At 49.9% G+C, this 21,584-nt stretch overlaps 1 pseudogene; it reads left to right on the top strand.

Moving 5' to 3' along the window:
- The first annotated feature begins 2,981 nt into the window (after positions 1–2,981).
- LOC138984618 (nuclear pore complex protein Nup54 pseudogene) lies at positions 2,982–4,598 on the top strand (annotated as a pseudogene).
- The last annotated feature ends 16,986 nt before the right edge of the window (positions 4,599–21,584 follow it).

Genomic DNA, 21,584 nt, shown 5'->3' with positions numbered 1-21,584 from the left:
AAGTACTCGGGATGCCACAGACACACGGCATCTTCACACCACGGCTCACGGAGGGGGTACGATTGGGCGCAGGTGGAGCTGCGGAGGACCCTCCCGGCTCTTACCGAAAGCAGTTTGACCTTTTATTGGAAACTGAAGAGCCCGAGGATGAGGCTGGAAGCAGGCTGGCTCGAAGTCCGTTTGGTCGGGGGTCATCGAGGGCCTAACTCACGCAGGTGGGCAGCAGGACGCACTGGTGAGGAGTCCCCAGCCGGGGGGGACGGGCTCGCTGAGATGTCTGGGGGTGTGGAGAGCGCCGTGGCTCCAGGCGGCCAGGCAGGGGGTGCTGGCCCCGGACCACACGGTGCTAAGAGGAGGTGTACTCGTCTTCTGTTGCTGGGCCGCCAGTGACCGCAACTCAGGGGCTGGTCAATACAGCACACACACGCTTACTATCTCAGAGTTTCCCCAGGTCTGAAGCCCAGGCATGGCTCAGCGGCAGCCCCCATGGGGTCTCACGAGGCTGCAGTCAAGGGCCAACTGCATGCGCCTCTCATCTGAGGCTCTGGGCCCTCCCCTCCCCGCGCGGGGTGTGTGAAGAACGCTTCTCCGTTTCTTGAGCACCCTCAGCCAGGGATGGTCCTCAGCCGCAGGAGAGCCCACAGCTCCGGGACCCGTGATCCCTCAGACCCTGCACAACGTGTCGTGTTCCTCCCAGGCCGGCGGGGCTGCTTCTCTCTGACTCACAGTCTCCAAACCTAGACCCCTATTTCAGAGTTCCCCGGGTTCCGTGGTGGAATCTGAAACTGTAAAGAATCTGCCTGCAATGCTGGAGACGTGGGTTCAATCCCTGGGTGAGGAAGATCCCCTCAAGAAGGAAATGGAAACACACTTCAGCATTCTTGCCTGGAGAATTCCACGGACAGAGGAGCCTGGTGGGCCCCAGTCCACGGGGTCACAGAGTCGGACACAACTATACAGGTAACCACAGATTCAGGCAGGCCCCCCAGGCAACCTCCCTTTTGAGGAGCCCAACTGATCAGGGGCCTTAACTATATCTGCAAACATCCCCTTTGCCATATAACCAAACATAATCCCACGAGTGATACCTCGTAGTAATCACAGGCTCGTACACACTCAGAAGGAGATCCTGTAAGGAGGAGGGTCACTTGGGGTCACTTTACGGTCCTGTCCATCCCAGGAGGAGAGATGAGTGTGCAGATGAGGACAGGTCACGTTCACAATATCCGCAGGACATCAAAAATGGAGACATCCCGGAGGCAGTCAGGTGTGGCGGCCTGGAGGGTGGGTCTTCACAGACCTGGAGGCTATCAGGGCACGTGATGGCAACAAAGCTGACGATGAAGGGCTTCCCTGGTGTTCGTGAGACTCTGAGCTCCCAGAGCAGGGCGCCCAGTCTGCATCCCTGCTTGGGAAACTTGATCCCACGTGAACATCTAAGAGTCCACACACCGCAGGTAAGACCCCGCTGCGCAATGGAGACTGAGTATCCCACACTCCACAGTTAGGACCTGGTGCAGCCAAATAAACATTAAAAAAAAAAAAAAAAAAGCTGGGAGTGAATAAGACCAGCGGTGTCAGCCTTGGGGTAAATCTTAGGATCTAGAAAAGAGCAGCCAAGGCCAGGGCCTGGGGCACACGGACACTGGGAAACAGTGAATCCAAACAGGAGAGGAAGCGGGGGCCATCTGCGGGGAGAGGTGCTGGGGCTCCAGGGAGGCCTGCTGGCCATCTGCGGGCCGCAGAGGTGGTGGGGCTCCAGGGAGGCCTGCTGGCCATCTGCGGGCCGCAGAGGTGCTGGGGCTCCAGGGAGGCCTGCTGGCCATCTGCGGGCCGCGGAGGTGGTGGGGCTCCAGGGATGCCTGCTGGCCATCTGCGGGCCGCGGAGGTGCTGGGGCTCCAGGGAGGCCTGCTGGCCATCTGCGGGTTGAGGAGGTGCTGGGGCTCCAGGGAGGCCTGCTGACCTGGAGTCCATGGGCAGCTGGGCTTTCCCAGACTCCGCACGTGGAGAGACACGATTGTGCAGAAAGGCCTAAGGAACACACACAACAAACAAGAAAACAAACTCTTGGAGCTTACAGATGAGTTTTGAGTTTACCAAAGCCAGAAGATACAAGGTTAACACAGCAAAAATCAATCATCACGTCCACACAATAGGAATGAACAACTAGAAACCAAAACTTAGAGCACAGTATAGTTACAAACTCTCCAAAAAAGAAGACACGCAGGTCTAACAGCAACAACAGCAACATGTACAGCTCTGAATGCTGAAAACTACAAGATGCTAATGACCAAAATCGAAGATAGAGAGACACACCAGGTTCACGGACTGGGAAACTCAACATAGTTAAGATGTCAATTCTCCCAAATTCTAAAGAAATTCTTATCAAAATCCTAGCAGGATTCTTCTTCTCAGCTGCTTCTAAAAGGTATATAGAAAGATGAAGGAACTAGAATAGTCGAAGCAATTTTAAAAAATAATATAATTAGAAGAACAACAAATGATTTTAAGACTTGCTATATAGCCACAAGTCTATAGCTTGTAGAAAGAGGAGAGTGAAAAAGTTGGCTTAAATCTTAGCTAAGATCATGGCATCCCATCCCATCACTTTATGGCAAATAGATGGGGAAACAATGGAAACAGTGAGAGACTTTATTTTCTTAGGCTCCAAAATCACTGCAGATGCTGACTGCAGCATGCTCCCTGGAAGAAAAGCTATGACCAACGTAGACAGCATATTAAAAAGCAGAGACAGAGGAGGGAGGTCTTTGGTCCGGCCCTTCCGTCCGAGACTCTTCGGCTTGGGGATCCTGGGGTCTCCTGCCCGCGCGGAGACTTTGGGGGCTTCGGAAAAGGGCGGGCGGCAGCCGAGCGGGCGACGGCGGCTCCTGAGGAGGCCACGGGAGGAATGGGGGGAAAACCCCGGTGCTCGCGCATGCGGGTGGGGCCCCGCAGGCCCCTCTCCTCCTAGGGTGGGTTTGGAGGATTTGGGACAACGTCTACCACAGCGAGTTCTGCATTCAGCTTTTCTACTCCAGCTAACATGGGCACTACTGGATTCTTTGGTAGTACTCAGAACAAAGGTTTTGGATTTGGGACTGGTTTTGGCACGACAACTGGAACTAGCACTGGCTTAGGTACTGGTCTGGGGACCGGACTTGGATTTGGAGGATTTAATACGCAGCAGCAGCAACAGCAGCAACAGACTACATTAGGTGGTCTCTTCAGTCAGCCTAAACAAGCTCCTGCCCAGTCCAACCAGCTGATAAATACTGCAAGTGCCCTTTCTGCTCCAACACTACTGGGAGATGAGAGAGATGCTATTTTGGCAAAATGGAATCAACTACAAGCCTTCTGCGGAACAGGAAAAGGATATTTCAACAATAACATTCCACCCGTGGAATTCACACTAGAAAATCCCTTTTGCCGGTTTAAGGCTGTAGGTTATAGTTGCATGCCCAATAATAAAGATGAAGATGGGCTAGTGGTTTTAGTTTTCAACAAAAAAGAAATAGATATTCAAAGCCAGCAACAGCAATTGGTAGAATCATTGCATAAAGTTTTGGGAGGAAACCAGACCCTTACTGTAAACGTAGAGGGTATTAAAACATTGCCAGATGATCAGACAGAAGTTGTCATTTATGTTGTTGAGCATTCTCCAAATGGTACTTCAAGAAGAGTTCCAGCTACAACATTGTATGCCCATTTTGAACAAACCAATTAAAACACAATTGCAGCAACTTGGTGTAACCCTTTCTATGACTAGAACAGAGCTTTCTCCTGCACAGATCAAACAGCTTTTACAGAATCCTCCTGCTGCTGTTGATCCTATTATCTGGGAACAAGCCAAGGTGGATAACCCTGATTCTGAAAAGTTAATTCCTGTACCAATGGTGGGTTTCAAAGAACTTCTTCGAAGACTAAAGGTTCAAGATCAGATGACTAAGCAGCATCAGACCAGATTAGATATAATATCTGAAGATATTGGTGAATTACAGAAGAATCAAACTACAACCATGGCCAAAATTGCACAATACAAGAGGAAACTTATGGACCTTTCCCAGAGAACTTTACAGGTTCTAATCAAACAGGAAATTCAGAGGAAGAGTGGGTATGCCATCCAAGCTGATGAAGAGCAGTTGCGAGTTCAGCTAGATACAATTCAGGGTGAACTAAATGCCCCTACTCAGTTTAAGGGCCGACTAAATGAACTGATGTCCCAAATCAGGATGGAGAATCACTTTGGAGCAGTCAGATATGAAGAAAGATATTACATAGACGCAGATCTGTTACGAGAAATCAAGCAGCATTTGAAACAACAACAGGAAGGCCTTAGCCACTTGATTAGCGTCATAAAAGATGACTTAGAAGATATCAAGTTGGTAGAACATGGATTGAATGAAACCATCCACATCAGAGGTGGTGTCTTCAGTTGACAGCTCACAAACTTGTGTTAAAGGTTTGTGAAATACATCTTCGTGTTACAACAGGCCTTCTTTAAAAATGAAACTGACCACATGGAGGGGGGGGAAAAACAATCCTCTCTCTTGACTTGGTTTTTGAGAAGGTTACTGAAAAATTATTATTCATCAAATCTGAAATAACAGTCACCTCACTGCTCTTCAGAGATAGCCTTTTAAAGATTTATATCTAAAAGCTGTAATTACTTTAAAAGAGAAATACATAATTACCAAAAAATATTTACTATTCTACATTTTTACAACAGCATTGTTCTTAAAAATAATCAATGTTTAATGATTATTCTCCATTGAGCCTGTACTCTGCTTTCCATAGCAAGTAAATATGAAATGTCTACTTTGCACATAACAAAATAAACTGTATAATTACTTGGCAAAAAAAAATAAAAAAATAAAAAGCAGAGACATTACTTTGCCAACAAAGGTCCATCTAGTCAAAGCTATAGTTTTTCCAGTAGTTATGCATGGATGTGAGAGTTGGACTATAAAGAAAGCTGAGCACCAAAGAATTGATGCTTTTGAACTGTGGTGTTGGAGAAGACTCTTGAGAGTCCCTTGGACAGCAAAGATCAAACCAGTAAATCCTAAAGGAAATCAGTCCTGAATATTCATTGGAAGGACCGAAGCTGAAGCTGAAACTCCAATACTTTGGCCACCTGATGTGAAGAACTGACTCATTGGAAAAGACTCTGATGCTGGGAAAGACTGAATGCAGGAGGAGAAGGGGACGACAGAGGATGAGATATTTGGATCGCATCACCGATGCGATGGACCTGAGTTTGAGCAAGCTCCGGGAGTTGATGGACAGAGAAGCCTGGCGTGCTGCAGTCCATGGGGTCGCAAAGAGCAGAGTCAGACACGACTGAGCGACTGAACTGAACTGAACGAGCAAGTTGGGGACTTCCTCGGTGTCACTAGTGGTAAAGAACCCACCTGCCACTGCAGGAGACTTGAGAGACATGGGCGTGATCCCTGGGTCAGGAAGATCCCCTGGAGAAGAGCATGGGAACCCACTCCAGTACTCCTGCCTGGAGAATCCCATGGACAGAGGAGCCTGATGGGCTACAGTCCGGGGTCGCAGAGTCGGACAGGACTGAGTGACTTAGCACAAGCAGAATGTGCCACGTGGGGGGGAGGAGCCGACGTCAAGGCGCTGTGTCAACGCTCCTCCTGTGCCACGTGGCGGGGGAGGAGCCGACGTCAAAGCGCTGTGTCAACGCTCCTCCTGTGCCACGTGGCGGGGGAGGAGCCAACGTCAAAGCGCTGTGTCAACGCTCCTCCTGTGCCACGTGGCGGGGGAGGAGCCGACGTCAAAGCGCTGTGTCAACGCTCCTCCTGTGCCACGTGGCGGGAGGAGCCGGCGCCAAAGCGTCAACGCTCCTCCTGTGCCACGTCAATGGAGCCAACTCCGCACTGTGTCAACGTAACGTTCTCCGTGTGGCAGAACTGCCGGGAGATTGCTCAGTGGTCGCCAGGGGTCAGGACGGTGGGAAAGGTGTCATTATTTGCGGATAAAATGAGGGAGTTTCTTTCAGGTGATGGTTGTGGCACTAGCTTTTGGAATCCTCACATGTGATGAAACTTCATTGAACTATATTAAAAGGGCCTATAAAAACTGGTGAAATCCAAACCAGGTCTGTGCCTGAGTAAACTGAACTGTGCCAATGTCAACACCCTATTTTTGACAATGTACTATGGTTAAGGGAGAGGTTGTAATTGAGCAGTGAGCGCGGTGGTCAGTGTCTCGTGGCGGCAGAGTTTCTGTTTGGGAAGATGAAGTTTTGGAGAGGGATGGTGGCGATGCTTCCACGAGTGTGAACGTGCTCGATGCCCTTGAACTGCACACTTAAAATGGCTAAAATGGTAAAGGTATGGATTTTTATTGTTTTAGTTGCTAAGTCGTGTCTGACTCTTTGCAACCCCATGGACTGTACCCCACCAGGCTCCTCTGCCCATGGTATTTCTCAGGCAAGAATACTGGAGTGGGTTGCCATTTCCTTCTCCAGGGGATCTTCTTGACCCAGGGATTGAACTCAAGTCTCCCGCTCGGCAGGTGGGTTCTTTAGCACTGAGCCACCAGGAAAGCCTCAAATATATGTATATTTTACCACAAGAATTTTTTTAAATAGATCATTATCGGGATAGCTGGGTGAGAGACACAGGGGAACTCTGAACTATCTTTGCTACCTCTTGGGAATCCTGAACAATCACAAAATTAAAGCTCTTCTGTGTCTCCTGGTTTGGATGCTGGGTTAGTGGGCCACCCTGCCTCTGACTGCCCATTACTCCCAGGACTAACCAAAGCCACAGCCTCTGCTCAGCCGGATGCCCACTCCCATCATTCAGTCCCTTCATGCCCATCACTCAGTCTATCCAAGTTGCAAAAGACGCCAATATTAGGAGAGGTGCTATTAGGAAAGTACACTCTGGAGAGACCAGGAGTGCAGCTATACAAACCTTTGCTGAAGAATTCAGGTGTGTGACTGATGGATCAACTCAGCCATCTGAGCAAAATCCAGGAACAGAAATGGATTATCAGGGAATGGTTTGTGGAGGGCCTACCTGACAAAGGAGCTTCGCTGGAGGCTCAGACAGTAAAGAATCCGCCTGCACCGCAGGAGACCCAGGTTTGATCTCTGAGTTGGGAAGATCCCCTGGAGGAGGGCATGGCAACCCACTCCAGTATTCTTTCCTGGAGAATCCCATGGACAGAGGAGCCTGGAGGGCTACAGTCCAGGGGGTCACAAAGAGTCAGACACGACTGAGCAACTAACAGCAGCTCCTAATTGTGAGGCTCACTGTGACACACCTGGGAGACCGCAAGTGTTTTGTGAACATTATATCAGCAGAATTTTGTTGTAGCAGAATGAATTTTGAGCCAACTCAGAGACAGTAGAGGACAGAGGAGTCTGGTGTGCTGCAGTCATGGGGCGGCAAAGAGTCAGACCAAGCTTAGCGACTGAACAGCAACAACTGCACATCAGCAGAATTGTTTCTAGTCCAGACTGAAGGAAGCGGAGACACAGGACTGGAAAGAGGCTGTCGCACTGCAGAGTCTACAGGCAGGAAACGGGCTGATAGAGATGCTCAGCGCCAAACACGCGCCACTCTTCAGAAAACTTGCACTCGAGTCCCAAGGAGCTTCCCTGGTGACTCAGCAGTGAAAAGAAAAATCCACATGCCGATGCTGAAGACATGGGTTTGATCCCTGGTCCAGGAAGATCCCACATGCCACAGAGCAATTAAGCTCATGCCCACGGCTACTGAGTCTGAGTTCTGGAGCCTGGGAACCACAACGACTGAGCCCACGCACCCCAACCACTGAAGCTCGTGCGCCCTAGAACTTGAACTCTGCAACAAGGGAAGCTGCCACCATGAGCCGCCTGTGCTCTGCAACGAAGAACAGCCGCCGCTCAGCACAACCAGGGAAAAGCCCGAACAGCATGAAGACCCAGCACAGCCTAAATAAATACTTTAAAACTCATTATTAAATGCTGGGGACCAGCCCCAGCTGATCCAGCGTATTCGAAGGAGAGACGGCCTAGGCGACTATTTATATGCTAATTAGAGATATAGAGAACAATAGAATGAGGATAGCTCAGTAGGAAAATTCAGTGGAGAAAAGAAGCTGAGTAGCTTGGTTTACGCGGGAGACCAATAAAACTTCAAGACAAGAAGTTTGCACCACTTACGTAGGCCGCAGGCGCCCTCTCAAATAGCGGAAGGTGCCTCACCCTAGACACCTTCTCGAGTGGGTCTTAGAAGCCCAGGCATGATTAGTAAGCGTGGTGGGTTCCGCGCTCCAGATGGAGACTCAGCTGGAGGTTAAAGGGAAGAATGACATGAGGAGACCAAGCGCTGGTGAGCAAGGCCCATAGCTTTATTTTCAACAGGGGCTTTTATACCCTACGTTACACATAGAGGATAATACGGGATGCAAAGTCAGCAGTCTTTGATTCTTATCAAAAACCAGGTTTCTTTCCTGCAAATTTATCATATACAAATGGTTTAGGTGATTTACATCATCTTCTGGCCAGAAGGCCTACTAACATTTTATGACTCTTGACAAGGACTTGTCAACAAAGACTTATTTTCTCTAAGAGTAATTATTTTAAGGTTTGGCGCCATCTTCCAAAGATAAAATTGCATTCCTATAGGGCGGATGTGTAATGGGTTTACAACAAAGGAAAGAATTTATTACCTTAAGGGTCTAAAGTTACTAACACCAAGGCCACTACTTATTTTTTCTACATACCCACTATTAATTAATACACATTCAAGGATACAATTCAGGAGATGTGAAAACTTGGCAACAAGCATTGACTCATCAATGAAATCCTTTACTAGTTTATTCTGACAGTTTTTAACTCTCTGAGAGGCTCTAAGCTATTTGAGTATCTTAAGCTTCCCGTGCCTCTGGAGGCTAGGAGACTGTAAACAATCGTATGCATAGCTGCAGGAGTCCGGGTAAACTTGTCAGGCGAGTTAGAGAGCCATCTGAGGGGTTTGGATTTAAACACTCCTAATTGCCCAGGAACTTTATTAATTGGAGCTGTAAGTTAACTCTTTGACAGAGAGAGAGCGAGATGGTGGTAGGGGACAGCCCCTAGTAAAGTCAGAGGTGAGAGCACAAAGCAATAAAGTAGGCAGACTCTGGTTTTTTGGGGGAAAATGCTCGAGAATATCCGGGCGGACTCCTGAGGCTCAATCCCGCCTTTGCGTATGCCGAGCCTCCTTCCTCATGACCTTTGTCACGAGTGGAATGCCTCACCGGCTCCCGGCAATTAAAGAAACCCTCTGCCTCCCCAGGAACGTCTTCAGCCCTCAGTCTGCAGAGTCTGCCTCCTGCGGACCAGGCTGTGTGAGGAGCAAGGGAGCCCGAGGGGGCAGCGCCACGGCCTTGGCCGGTACTCAGACCTCACGGGCGTCCTTGGCATCGATCTTGATTCCGTGATTTAAACAAACAAAAGCTTTCTGTGCCCTGTCAGTTGCCTCGCTCTCCAGACTCTCCGAGGGCGACGAGCTCCCTGAGGCAGGAGCTGACTGGGCCTGGCCCTCTGGACGCTGAGCATCCATGTCCGCGCATGGGAGTTGGGGCGTCGTGAGGAGGACCGCAGGGGGAGCCCCGGGGCAGAGAGGTGGGCAGGGAGGGCACCACGGAGAGCCGGCGTCGTGGGGAAGGGTGCTTGTTGAGGGAGCTCACGGCACAGTTTCAGCCCCAAAACGGAGTCAGAAGGGGAGGTAGACAAGAGATGGCGGTGGGGAGAGGCCCTAGGGCAGCGCCAAGTCCTGGTGGCCAAGGGGCCAATGGCTCCAGGGGATGTGCCCAGGGTTTAGGGGCCCCACTGTCTGCTGCTCTGGCGGGACTTGCCACCCACTGACGGCGGAGCTGACGCAGGTGAGAGGCAGAGGGTTCGGGTGGGTGTCTTCAGAAGGCGGGCTGTCCACGAGGACTGCCAGTCAAGCCAGAGCCCAGGGGCTGCGCCAGGGGCGGGGGCCCGTGGGGACGACGGCAAGGGGGATGCGGCACGACGCCCTGAGGACGGGGAGGGGGCCCAGTCCCAGCGGCAGCAAGGTCTGCCCTCCACACCCGCAGAACTGGTCCTCTTTGTCCAGCGAGCCAGCTCCCACACAGCGGGAGATGAGGGCCCCAGAAGTGGGCTTCAGGGAGGAGAAGCCAGTTCAGGGGAGCCCTGAGAAGAGAGGCTTCACCAAACAGGGAGAAAGCCAAGGTCTGGGCTCAGAGCCTCAGATCTCACACTGGCAGCACACGGGCACACAGCAGCTGGAGCCGCAGCCCCCCTTGGAGCCCCCGACACGAGCCACAGCCCCCGCAGCTGGAGCCGCAGCCCCCACAGCTGGAGCCACAGCCTCGACAGCTGGAGCCGCAGGCCCCACAGCCTCCGGAACAGCCAGAGCAGCCCATGATTCTGGTGCGCTGAGGGTGGAGTCAGTCGGAGGAGCAGGTGGAGAGAGAAGGTGGTCAGTGTGGGGCCTCTGGGGCCAGGAGCCTCTGCATACCTCCAGGGTCAGGTGAGACGCTGGGCACATGCTCACTTCCTGATTTCTATGTATGTTTTTTTTCCTCGGGAAAATCGTGATTTAAAAATAACGAAAGTGCCGCTTTTCACCTGGAGCCATTTCCTCCTCGCACACTTTCCCCCCGTCAAGGTCCAGCTCCCACGGGCTCTGGTGACCCCTGGGAGCAGGGCAAGCTTCGTGTCTTTCTGCTGACTACACTTCCCACCCCAGGCTTCTATCACTATTTGGAAGAACAGTCACCTCACATTGGTTTTCAACGATTTCTTAGTTTTATGGACACACTGATAAAGCTCAGGCTCTTGTGGCTCTTGATCCAAGCTCAGCACGACGACAGCCAGGCTCTCCGCGGGTGTGGGAACAGACGCTCAGCGTGGTGGCCAGGGCTCCGGAAAGCCCAGCGCCCCCCAGGCTTCCGGGCCACCAGGCGGCCCACCTCGAGACCCCGAGACAGTGCCCGCCTCTTCTCCTCCGGGGTCCTGTCTCTCCATTTCCTCTGCCAGGCCCCTGTCCACGGTCCCTCTGCGAGGCTTCGGGGCCGCTGGGTCCCCGTGTTCTCCTCTCTGCTCCCTGCACACAGCAGGTCATCAACCCTGGGCCCTAAAGCCCGAGCACTGCGGGGATTTTGCTCAGCTCTGCTTTTTTGTTTTAGGCTTTTTTTCTTTTTCGCTATTTTTTTTCAATTGTAGGAAAACACAAGCAATGTGAACCACGCCATCTGAGCCATGCTAAGGGCACAGTTCAGTGGCACCAAGCACAGTCACGCTGCCGTTCGGCCGTCAGCACCATCTCATCGAACCGAAGCCCTGTCCCCACCACTCACTCCGCAGCCCCTCCCCCCAGCCCCTGGCCCCACCGTCCGGCTGTCTGCGTCTACGAGCTACAGCTCTAGGGGCCTTGCATGAGAGGCATCAGACAGGCTTCGCCCTCTTGTGACTGGACTATCCCACCAGCATGAGGCCCTCGAGGTTCATCCACAGCCAGCCAGTGTCAGAATAGCCTTCCTTCTCAAGGCTGAGTAATGCTCCACTGTGCGCGTGGACCACGGCGTGTGCATCCCTTCATCCGCTGACGGACCTCTGGGTCGCTTCCACATTTCAGCTGCTGTAAAGGCTGCTGCTCTGAACGTGGGTGTGCAAACACCTGTTTGAGTTCCTGCTTCCGACTGTTTTGAGGACACACCCAGAAGCTGAATACCTGGGTTGTATTTGTTTTCTATTTGAGGAACCTCAGATAGAGGCTCTTTCTGTTCTAATGCTTTCTAGCTCATTCTGTCCTAATACATTCTTTCTGAGGGGCTCCGTGCCGTTTCCCTCAGCATTTTCCATTCCCACCAGGAGAGCTCGTTTCCAATTTCTCCACATCCCGACCAGCACCTGTCACTCCCTGCTTCTCTGACAGTGGCACCCCATCGGGTGTGAGGGGGTGCAGGCTTTCTTAGTTAAGGGCTGCGGATATTCGGGGGGCTCCCTCCTGACCCCCAGCCGTTTCTGGGGTACCTGGGGAGCCACCACACGTCTCCCAAGGGATCTTCCTCAGATTCTCTTCCCCACCGCATGGAGGGGCACTGCTCCCACGCACTCAGAGATCCCTGGGGGAGAGTCGGCAGAGGGTTGCAGACCATGGGTCTGGGGCATCTCAGGATTCTAGTCTGCTGGTCTCCTCTCGTCCATATTCAAGGCGTCCACTGTTATGTCACCACAAGAGGTGGGAAAGAGGTGAAATTCCAGAATAATGGGGTCCAGGAAAAGATCCCAAAAGCTTTCAGGGACAGAAATCAACAGACACAAAGCTGTCTAAATCCTCCATGGCCGCAGAAAAAGCACCGTCATCTCTGTTTCGAAGGAAGCTGCTTGCCTGGAATCAGAGGTCTAGCCAAGCCACCGATCAGACTTGAAGTGAGAATTAGAATCTTTTTTCAGAAATGCCGATTTCCAAAAGGTGTAACGTCACTGCTTACTTTCTCAAGAAAAATTCTTTCTCAATGTGCTCCACCGAGACAAGGAGGCAAAGGAAAGAAAGGCAGGGCTCCCTAACAGAAGCAGACGGCGGCAGGAGAACAGTGACGTCCAGGAGGACAGAGGGCCCCGGACGGCGAGGAGCCCGGAGCAGGGGCACGGACCTCAGGGGTCACCTACAAGGTGAAAACAGCTGCAGTTAAAGAATGCGCATAAAGCCAGAAGGGATGCCCGGAGAGTCACACCTCAGGTGCAGAAGGCGGTGATGGATTAGTGCAGAGACTGCTGGGAAATGGCCCAGAAGTTTACATGCTCAGCAGAGGGGCTTAGAGAAAGCAAAACCCTCATCTTTCATTGTTGAAATCCCACAGGACACCCAGTCAATGGAAAAACAAACAATAATGTGCGGTCTTTTTTTTTTAAGACTGAGGTTAATAGAAGAAACCAGCTGGAACGATTGACGGCGCTGTGGCAGCAATGCTGTCCTGGGCAATGTTTTGACCGTGTGTGTGTGACTTAGACAAGAACAAGCCTGGAAGGATGGAAGTGGGGGGAGGCTGCACTGGGTCCACTCGACATGAAGACACCATACAAGCCACAGCAACAAGTGCAGGATGGCTCACGGGTGGACAGACATTCAGGTAGAACAGAAGGAGAGTTCAGGGTTTTGAATAAAATAAACACAGAGGTTCCTGATGGGAGAACAGACCCAGAACAAGCAGCTCCAGTCACCACAGGGCTTTGTGTAAAGGGATCAGTGAACAACAGCAAACGTGTGACACAATTATAAACCTTTTAATATCTATTATTAGTATACGGCAAACAGAATACTCCTGGGAGCGTAGCATAATCAACACAAGGAAGTGAGCACGTGCCCAGAATCGCACCCACCCCGGCAGGTATATAGAGGCTCCCGGCCCCGGAGGCCCCACACTGAGCACCTTCTCTCTCTCCACCTGCTCCTCTGACCTACTCCACCCTCAACCCACCAGAACCATGGGCTGCTGTGGCTGTTCCGGAGGCTGCGGCTCCAGCTGTGGGGGCTGCGGCTCCAGCTGTGGGGGCTGCGGCTCCAGCTGTGGGGGCTGTGGCTCCAGCTGTGGAGGCTGCGGCTCCAGCTGTGGGGGCTGTGGCTCCAGCTGCTGTGTGCCCATCTGCTGCTGCAAGCCCGTGTGCTGCTGTGTGCCAGTCTGCCCCTGCTCCAGCTGTGGCAAAGGGGGCTGTGGCTCCAGCTGTGGGGGCTCCAAGGGGGGCTGTGGCTCCTGTGGGGGGTCTAAGGGGGGCTGTGGCTCATGTGGAGGCTCCAAGGGGGGCTGTGGCTCGTGTGGGGGCTCCAAGGGGGGCTGTGGCTCCTGTGGCTGCTCCCAGTCCAGCTGCTGCATCCCTGTTTGCTGCTCCCAGTCCAGCTGCTGCAAACCCTGCTGCTCCCAGTCCAGCTGCTGCATCCCTGTTTGCTGCTCCCAGTCCAACTGCTGCAAACCCTGCTGCTCCCAGTCCAGCTGCTGTGTCCCCGTTTGCTGCCAGTGCAAGATCTGAGGCTCTGACTGAAGACTTCAGGTGGCTCCTAAGGGTGTGGGCTTCCCATCGAGTGCCTGTAGACGTGTCCCGGACCATCCCCAAGCAGTTCCTATCCAGGTGATGGACAGCTAGAGTCTCCTGGCTCCAGACTCCTCCCCAGCACCTGAGGGAAAGGCATGAAGTTCGCCCACACACATTCCCTGAGAGGGGGTCCCGTGCCCCAGACACTTTTGCGCCTTCTACCCACACACCCTAATGCCTGAGCCAGACTTGCCCTGAAAATGGTTCACAGGTCAGGGAGGTGGCCGAAATTTCCATTTCTAATTATTCCATGCAAGGCACCAAAGCTTTGTCTTTCTCTGTTTGCCAGGAGCTTTATCATTCCCATAAGTGTGTCTCCAATAACCCACCTGATTAAAACAAGTGCATTAAGACCCACAATGGGTCTGGGTGCACCAATAAATAAATCCTCCACCCACAGAGCTTGGTCTCACTGTGGTTTTCCTTCCAGCCTGTCTTGTCAGCGAAATCGATCGTGTTTCCTGCTCCTGCTGCCTAATCGATCACGGCTCCCCGGGCCCTTCACTGCTGTCATCCCAGGGCCGGGCTCAGCAGTCATTCCACAGACATTAGGTAAATTAACGAGTGGAGGGACCACTGAGTGCGTGTGTGAGTAAGCGAAGAGTTGATGGAGAGCGAATGGAAGACTCTTCTTAGCAGAGGCAGGGTACCCGCTGAGTGAATGGGATTCAGGATTCAGGTTGTCCTTGCTGGCATCAGGGGTGCAGCTCCTTCCCCAGAGAGGATGTGCTTGGAGGAGGAGGAGACATTTGCCCTCAATGTCCAGAAAAAGGTCTATTGGGTGGGCTGCGCGCCACCCAGGCCTCAGAGCAGGGGTCAAGCCTGGAGAGAAAGAGGTGACGAAAACGAGCTGAGCTCCTGAGAAGCTGCAAAGATATAGCCTGTCCTGTTTCAGAGACCAGTGTTGGCCCGGCTCAGCATGCAGCAAGGAGCTCTCTCCCCACCGCCGGGCTCAGGGTCAGCGAGAACCAGCCACTCTCGGATCTCAACAGGGGTGGGGCTGGAGGAGGAACGGAAGGGGACCCGATGAAGGTCACCTGCCGAAAACCCCCAGCTGACATCACACCTGCTGTGAGAGCTCGGACACCTTCCGGAAGATCAGGAGCAAGCAAAGGGCATCCCCGCGCCCCATGTCTGCTCAGCATCACTCTGACGTCCTAGCCAGGGTAAGAAGCCAGAACGGGAGGCAACAGCCATGAGCTTCCCTGGTGGCTCAGTGGTAGACAATCCACCTGTCAATGCAGGAGACACGGGTTGGATCCCTGGTCTGGGAAGACCCCACGTGCCTCGGAGCAACCGAGCCCGTGCACCACAACTACAGAAGCCCAAGCCCCCTAGAGCCTGTGCTCCGCAACGAGAGGCCACTGCGATGGGAAGCCCACGCACTGCAACCCCAGAGAGCCCACCCGCAGCAGAAGGCCCGACACTGCCAAAAATAAAATAAACAATAAAATTTTAAGAATAAATAACGAAAGAAATTACAGTCATCCACGCTGGGAAGGAAAAGGCAAAACAGCCTCTATTCATAGAAGACAATACCTTGTGTGTGGAGAAGCCTAAGGACTACACACACACACAATTATTAGAGCTAAGAAGTGAACTCAGCAGGCCACAGGAGACATCAAACACACAGAAATCAACTATATTTCTGTATACCAGCAATGAGCCATCAGAATTTAAATTAAGAAGACAATATCATGGAAAATAACAAAATAACTTAATAAACTTAACAATTGAAGTGCAAAACTGCAAAACACCATTGAAAGAAGTTAAAGAAGGCCAAAATAAATGGAAAGCTATCCAGTGGTCCTGTATCAGGAGACGTAATATTGTTAGAATGACAGTATTCCAAAACTCTGCAGATTTAACATAATCCCTTTCAAAATCCCACGTTGCTTTTTGCAGAAAGTGACAAGCTGACCCTAAAGTGCATATGGAAATTCAAGGATCTGCAGATAGTCAAAGCAATCTTGAAAAAGAAAATCTAACTTGGAGGACTCACGTTTCCCAATTTCCAATGTATTACAGGGTTGCAGTAGGACTTCTCTGGTGGTACGGTGGATAGGAACCCAGCTGCCAGTGCAGGAAACCCGGCTCTGATCCCTGGTGCTGGAAGAGCCCACGTGCCTCGGAGCAACTCAGCCCGTGCACCACAGGTGCTGAGCCCGCCTGTGGCAACTACGAAGCCCACGCGCCTAGAGTCTGTGCTGCAAAGAGAGGCCCGAGCACCACAAGGAGCTGCTGCGACTAGAGAGACCAAGTGCCGACCAAAGACGCAGCCCAGAGAAAAATAATAAAATAAATAGATTATGCATCAAAAGCTATAGTAATAAAGCTGTGTGAAGCTGCATAAGGGTAGACACAGATCAGTGGAACAAAACTGAGTCTAGAGACAAATCCTCCAAATTACGGGCAACTGATTTTCAACAACGGCGCCACAATCATTCAGCGCAAAGTCTTTTCCGTGAACAGGGCTGAGACAAGTAGTGACCACACGCAAAAGAATACAGTTGAACCTTTATCTCAAATCACATGTACAAAAAAAAACCAGCCTTGCAATGGATCCATGACCTAATCATAAAAGCCAAAACTAGAAACTATAAAACTCTTAGAAGAGAAGATAGAGTAGGTCTTTGTGATCGTATATTAGACAATGAATATTAGATACGACAGCAAAGTGAAAGTGAAAGTCGCTCAGTCATGTCCGACTCTTTGCGACTCCATGGACTGCGTAGTCCATGGAATTCTCCAGGCCACAATACTGGAGTGGGCAGCCTTTCCCTTCTCCAGGGGAGCTTCCCAACCCAGGGATGGAACCCAGGTCTCCTGTATTGCAGGTGGATTCTCTACCAGCTGAGTCACAAGGGAAGCCCAAGAATACTGGAGTGGGTAGCCTATCCCTTCTCCAGCAGATCTTCCCGACCCAGGAATCGAACCAGGGTCTCCTGCATTGCAGGCGGATTCTTTACCAACTGAGCTACCAGGGGAGCTTTTGACAGCAAAAGCATAAGCAAAAAAAAGAAAAATTATATAAATCAGATGCATCAAAATAAAAAGATTTTGAGCTTCAAAGGACACAAATCAAAAAGTAAAAAGACAATGTAGAGGTAAAATATTTGCCAATCAGATATTTGACAACTGCCTTATATTCAGAATATAGAAAGAACTCTCACTCCCCAAAAAGGAAGATAAATAACCCGATTAAAAACTTAGCAAAGGGTCTGAATAGATGTTTCTCCAAAGAAGATACCCAGATGGCTAATAAGCACATGAAAAGATGCTCAACATCATCAGTCATCAGGAAGACACAAACCAAAACCACAGTGCGATATCACCCACGGGGTGGGTGTCATCAGAGAGACAAGCGGCAACAAGTGCCGGTGAGCACTGGCGACGCTGAGCCCTGCGCACGGCTGACTGAAGTAGTAAACGGCGTGACTACTCCGAAAACCAGTTTGGCGGTTCACCGAATGTTAAATACAGAATCGCCACACGCTCCAGAAGTGCCATCGCTAGGTACACGCCCAAGAGAGTGGAAAACACGCCACACAAAAATCTATGCAATAACGCTCATGGCAGCATTATTCATAATGGCCAAAACACGGAAACAAGCAAATGTCCATCAGCTGGTGAATGGATAAACAAAATGTGGTCCGCCCGCACAGTGGCGTGCCCCTAAACAGGAATGCGGTTCTGACACGTGGTACAAGCGAAATAAACTTTGAAAGCATCGTGCTAAGTGAAAGGCCACATGTTATGCGACCACATTCACACGCGGCGTCCAGAACAGGCGACTCCACAGAGGCAAAGGGCAGATGAGTATTTACCATGGGCCGGTTTGAAAGAGGGCGATGGAGCCTCCCCATTAAACGTACATGGAATTTCTTTTTGAGATGATGAAACTGTCCTGGAATTAAGTGGTAGTGATGATCGTGTGACTTAGTGAGTCTACTAAAAAGTCACTGAATTATACACTCTAAAGGGCAAATTTGATGGTATATGAATTGTACCTCAATTTTAAATTTCATGTAATATGCTTTGCTGTCGTTCAGTCGCTCAGTCATGTCTGACTCGGCGACCCCATGGACTGCAGCATGCCAGGCTTCCCTGTCCTTCACCATCTCTCGGAGTTTGCTCAAACTCATGCCATTGAGCCGGCGATGCTATCCAACCATCTCACCCTCTGTATGTGTTTAAGCACTTCCCAATATTAAAGAATCTTACCAAATCACCATGTGATTTCCACTGAATATGTGTATTTTTTAGCCCTTGATTTTAGAATCATTTCAAGATAAATGTTATAAATGATCCCAACTAAATCTAAAGACAATACTGAAGTATTTGGGAGCGCTTGATATTCACTGTATCAAAGGTTTCATGCATCTGGCCAATGAACATTATGTACTAAAGGAGGTGTATGTGTTGGTGCTCGCTAAGTGTTTTGAGGGTGTAAGCCATTCCAGCCTAGCATGGAGGGAGCTCGGACACGGCCAGTCCCAGGCACACAGCAAGGAAAAATGCTGAACAAACCGAGAATCAACACTTCTTCTTAGATCCATCAAAGACCTGAGGTCACAGGGCACAGTGTGGTCCCCCCAAATTGGAGAAAGACAGGCAGATACAGAGAATCACAGAAGCAGAAACATCCGTGGGAACCCGCACCCAGCCCGCAGACTGCTGGAGGCTCAGTGCAGACAAGTCCGCGAGTTAAAACTCCAGGGAGACCGAGTCAGATGGGGTCCCCCCACTCTGATAAGTTTCACCTCCAGGAACCCCACTAGGTTCTCACAGTGGAGACTGGAGGAAAGCCCCTTCGTGCTTTTGGCAGGGGCCGGGGCAAGGGGGCATTCTGAAACCCGCAGAGCACCCCTAACACGATCGCCTTCTTTCGATGCTGAGTCACAGCTCTCTCGGTAAACGCCACATTGCACTTGAAAATATGGGGTTAGTTTTGAACTCTTTTGATCCTGACCTCTAATATAATCCCACAGTAATAAGAGACAGACTCTATGATTTCAATACCTTTAGATCTGAAATTTCCGCACCTTGTTTTATGTCCCTGGATATGTTCCAGTGTCTCCTAGTTTATGCTCTATGGGAACTTGAATAGAATTTGTATCCTACTGTTACCTGAAAGTTGTATAAATATTAATTATGTCAAATTGGCACATAATACTTTCCAGGCCTACTATATACTTCTACTTCTCTGTACATTCATGCTATTAATTTCTGAGAGTTTGATATAAAAACCTTAATTTTTCCACTTGAAACAAGCAGTTGTAATATATGGTGGCAGCATATGTAGCTTTGTTCTGGATTTTCCAAGTCTCTTGTAAATGTGTTATCGCATTTTCATAATTTAAAAAATAAAAAAGAAAGATTAAAAAAAAGATCTACTCTCACAATAAATTAGTTTACCAAGCCCAACCTGTGGGGGTTTCATCAGTGCTCGTGACCTCGGGGGAGGGAAGCCCCCAGCTCCAGCCCCTGCAGCCCTCCTGACCCAGCAAGGGGCGAGGAGGGACTGAGAAGCACTGGATCGGTCACCAAGCCCAGGAAATAGACACTGCCCCCCCAACACACCTAACCTGCACATCCCAGAAGGCCTGCTGGCCGCAGTTCCCATCACGCACGGATACATCGTGTCCAGCTTTGAACAAGAAATCACAGGGCGTCCTCAGAGGCAAGAGTCCCGCTGGAAGAGACAGAGCCAGCATCAGAGCCAGACTCAGAAACGGCAGGGAGGTTGGAATTCTCAGGCTAGGAGATCACTGTGTGTGTTACAGGCTCTAAGAAGACACTCAAGAGCTAATGGGTTATGGGGGGGCGGGGAGAATCCCAGGAGAGAATCAAAGAAATGCTAGTAATCAAAGCAGCGGAAAGAAATGAAGAACACCTTGGATGGGCTCATCAGGAGGCTGAGCCTCCTCAGGAGCCTCCATCAGGAGGCTGGACATCAGGACAGATCCTGGCTCTCAGCAGACCTTTCAGCCCGAGCGAAGAACCAGGGAGCATGAAACAAAGACACAGTAGAAGGGACTTCCCTGTGGTCCGGTGGTTAAGAGTCCACCTTCCAATGCAGGGGACGTGGGCTCCATCCCTGGTCTGGGAACTAAGATCCCACGTGCCACACAACTAAGCCCGCACGTGGCAACCACTGAGCCTGCGCACAACTGGAGAGTCGGCCGTGTGCCACACGAAGACCAGCACAGGCATAGTAATAATGATTTGCTACAAAGGAATAGAAACTCCCCAAACAGAAAAAGAGGAGCAAGTCTGAAAAAAATGGAACAGAATACCCAAGAACAGTGAGGTAATTACAGAAGAGGTAAAACCAAAGGTAACTAATGTACGTCTGTGGCTAAAATGTGAACGGGAATGTAGCTAAATTAGAAAATTGATGGAATGTTTAGCTTAAGAAAGTTTGGACCATTCCCATTTGAGTTAATGAAACATTAACCATAGGTCCTTCTGACAGTGATTGTTAAATTTAGTACATCTACATTTTTGAAGTTATATTTTAAATATATATATCATAAATACAGTATATATTTATAAATATATACTGAATTAAATTTTATATAATTATTAAATTATATCTATTTTATAAAATATAAATATCAGTAGCTAAAATTATATTTATTTTCTATATTTATGAATTATCTTTATAAAGTTTTAGAATGTAAGATTTTTTAAGCTGTAATGCTGACAAATTGAATATTAATTTCAATACCTAAAGCAATCAAGGACTTCCCTGGTGGCGCAATGGGGAAGAATCCGCCTGCCAAAGACGGGACACAGGTTTGATCCCTGGTCCAGGAAGATTCCATATGCCAAGGAGCAAGTAAGCCCATGCGTCACAACTGCTGAGCCTGAGCTCTGGAGCCTGGGAGCCACGACTCCCGAAGACCGTGCGCCTAGAGCCCGTTCCACAGAGAGACGCCACTGTGGTGAGAAGCCCAACCACTGCAACAGCAAGTAACCCCATGCACACTAGAAAAGATTGCTATTTATAAAATATAAATATCAATAGCTTAATATAAATATAATAAATATATTATAATAAATTTATATATAATTATAATATATATTTGAGAAGGCAATGGCATCCCACTCCAGTACTCTTGCCTGGAAAATCCCATGGATGGAGGAGCCTGGTGGGCTGCAGTCCATGTAGTCACTAAGAGTCGGACATGACTGAGCAACTTCACTTTCACTTTTCCCTTTCATGCATCGGAGAAGAAAATGGCAACCCACTCCAGTGTTCTTGCCTGGAGAATCCCAGGGACCAGGAAGCCTGGTGGGCTGCCATCTGTGGGGCTGCACAGAGTCGGACACAACTAAAGCGACTTAGCAGCAGCAGCATAATATATATTATATATCATTTCAATATTATATATATTTATTATATATTTATATATTATATTTTAATATATAATAATGTAATATAATATAATTATATAATTGTATATTATATATATTTATAATATATTATATATAACATATTAT

This window comes from Bos mutus, chromosome 22, assembly GCF_027580195.1.
Source record: "Bos mutus isolate GX-2022 chromosome 22, NWIPB_WYAK_1.1, whole genome shotgun sequence".
NCBI classification, from domain to species: Eukaryota; Metazoa; Chordata; class Mammalia; order Artiodactyla; family Bovidae; genus Bos; species Bos mutus.
Note: the sequence above shows the minus strand (reverse complement) of the source record. Positions and strands in the feature narration are given on the sequence as shown.